Raw genomic sequence first — 3095 nt, forward strand, 5'->3', positions numbered from 1 at the left:
AGGAAAACGATTAATCGATTATTAAATTAGTCATCGATTATTTTAATAATCGATTAGTCGTCGATTAATCGATTAATCGTGGCAGCCCTAGTCTAAAACATCTACACTTATAAATGAAGTTAAATAATGTCTAGACCAGGGCTATTCAAGTGGCGGTCCGTGGGCCACGTCCGAGTGACCAAAGTTCGGCCCGCCAATTGGTTCAGTTATCTCCTAAGCTCAAACCCCCGATTTTCTACTTTAATTACTACAAGTTAATTTAGTTAAACATAAGACATATTTGTCTACAGAAACATCAGAATCTTGGCTACAAACTGGTAAAAAACATTTCTATAAACACTTATTCTGTTACTATGGCGGCACTGGAGACAGCAACAGCTGGCTACCTCTCCTGCTAACGTGCAGTTTTTCTTTCTTATTATTCTTTTTTCTTTTTTTTGTTTAATATCCGCGCTTTATTGCATGTGTTTTACGCACTATCTGTCCAAGATGGGCAAATATAGCATAGTCTATGACAGAAAAACACTGCTAGATATTGGTAAGCGCTGTATAAATGTATCTTTCAGCCTGCCGACTTCACGCTGGATATTCTCCGACCCAGAACACCGTAAGCTAATGCGGAGCCGTATCCGACCGAAGGACGCAGATGACGGGCATGCCAACATAAACAGAAGCGGGGTAAGCGAGCGGGTGTCCGAGGGCCGCTAGCAAAGCTAGCTAGGATACCACTCCCCATGCTGCTGCTCGCTAATGTCCGATCACTGGATAATAAAATGGACGAACTAAGACTCAGGCTCATTTCAGATCGCCAAACAAGGAACTGCTGTGTTTTCATTTTATGGAATCTTGGCTCCATAATTGCATACTGGACTCTGCTATCAGGCTACAACGGCTAACAGCGCAACACGCGGACCGCACTGACGCATCACTCAAAACAAAGGGTGGAGGACTGTGTGCGTTTGTAAACGATCGGTGGTGCACCAACTCAGCTGCTGTCGAGCGATTCTGCTCCCCTGACTTGGAATACATGGTGGTGAGATGCYGGCCCTTCTACCTCCCCYGGGAATTCACCATAATCCAGATATGGGCTGTCTATATTCCTCCACATAGTGACGCTAAGCTGGCGCTAGCTACGCTAGCTAATGCTATTAGCAAACAACAGTCTCGTCAGCCAGAGGCTGCGCTCATTGTTGCAAGTGATTTCAATCAGACTGACCTCAGAACTGTCTGCTCCAGGCTTCACCAGCACGTATCAYACCCAACACGAGGAGAAAACACACTGGATCACGTCTACACCAACATCCAGAAGGCGTACAGCACCACCCCGCTGCCTCCATTTGGTAAGAGTGACCACATTTCACTCATGAAACCCACATACGAACAGCTGCTAAAGCAGGTTAAAGCAAGTGTGAGGACTGTACGTGTGTGGCCAGAAGGGGCTGAATCAGCTCTGCAGGACTGCTTTGAGTGTACTGACTGGGATGTGTTTAAAACAGCAGCCACCAGTGACCTGCTTGTTGCTGTAAATGAATATGCATCATCTGTCACTGGGTTCATCAAGAAGTGTGTGGATGATGTGACTGAAATAAAGCAAATTCGTACACTCCCAAACCAAAAGCCGTGGATGAACAGCGAAGTTCGTAGCCTGCTGAAGGCTCGAGATGTTGCCTTTAGATCTGGCAGCAGTGAAGAACTTAAAGTTGCCAGACACAATCTGAAGGTTGGCATTAGAGCTGCTAAACACACCTACAGCAAGCACACAAATTGCAGCCTACTTCAACTCCAGCTCAGACCCCAGACGTATGTGGCAAGGAATCCAAACTGTCACTGACTATAAAAGTAAAGCCAACAGCACCACATGCACAGACTCCTCCCTCACTGCTGAGCTGAACACCTTCTATGCTCGCTTTGAGGACACTGCTCAGGCACAGCTGACCACCACTGCTCTGCCCTCCTCCACCACAGACGAGCCACTCATATTGGCTACTGAAGAGGTGAGGAGAGCTCTGATGCGAGTACCAGCCCGGAAAGCAGCCGGCCCAGACGGAATCCCAGGCAGAATCTTAAAAGCGTATGCCAACCAACTCGCGGCCCCCTTTACAGACATCTACAACGCCTCTCTGGCACAGTCCACTGTTCCGGCCTGCTTCAAAGCCACTACAATTATCCCTATCCCAAAGAAAACCACCATCTCCTGCCTGAATGACTACCGTCCCATCACTCTCACACCAATTGCGATGAAGTGCTTTGAGAGGCTGATTCTGGGTCACTTTAAGAACAGCCTTCCTGGCACTCTGGATCCACATCAGTTGGCCTACCGGGCAAACAGATCTACAGACGATGCAGTCGCCCTGGCATTGCACACAGCACTCAACCATCTGGAAGGAACAAACACATACATCAGAATGCTGTTTGTTGATTTTAGCTCCACATTTAAAGCCTTAATCCCATCCCGACTGGTATGCTAGCTCAACACCCTTGGAATCAGTAACTCACTCTGTAGCTGGATTATGGAGGCATTGAAGCTCTTGGCAGAGYGGTGCACCACCAACAACCTCTCCCTCAACACCAGCAAAACCAAGGAGCTGATTGTGGACTTCAGGCGAGGGAGTAGAGCGCACAAACCCCTGAGTATTGAGGGGACATTAGTGGAGAGAGTGGACAGCTTCAGGTTCCTCGGTGTTTATATCTCAGAGGATCTCACCTGGTCACTGAAAACATCCCACATTATCAGGAAAGCCCAACTGCGCCTCCACTTCCTCCGTCGTCTGAAGAGGGCTAAACTGCCACAGCAGTAGGGCTGGGCGATATGATCAAAATTTTATATCACGGTATTTTCAACATTTTCACCGGTTTCACAGTATTTGATGGTATTTTTCTTTTCATCACAGCTCAGCTGATAATAAAATGTACAAACCCTGCTCATACATGTCAACTTGTACGGATTGTCTGTAAGTTATAAGGATTTAACATCATTTTGCAGATATACGGACGTATAGAGCAATCTCACGTAGGGCTGCCACAAACGATTATTTTAATAATCGATTAATCACAGATTATTTATTCGATTAGTCGACTAATCGGATCATACGTTA

This window comes from Austrofundulus limnaeus, unplaced genomic scaffold (genome assembly GCF_001266775.1).
Source record: "Austrofundulus limnaeus strain Quisiro unplaced genomic scaffold, Austrofundulus_limnaeus-1.0 Scaffold328, whole genome shotgun sequence".
Classification (NCBI taxonomy): domain Eukaryota; kingdom Metazoa; phylum Chordata; class Actinopteri; order Cyprinodontiformes; family Rivulidae; genus Austrofundulus; species Austrofundulus limnaeus.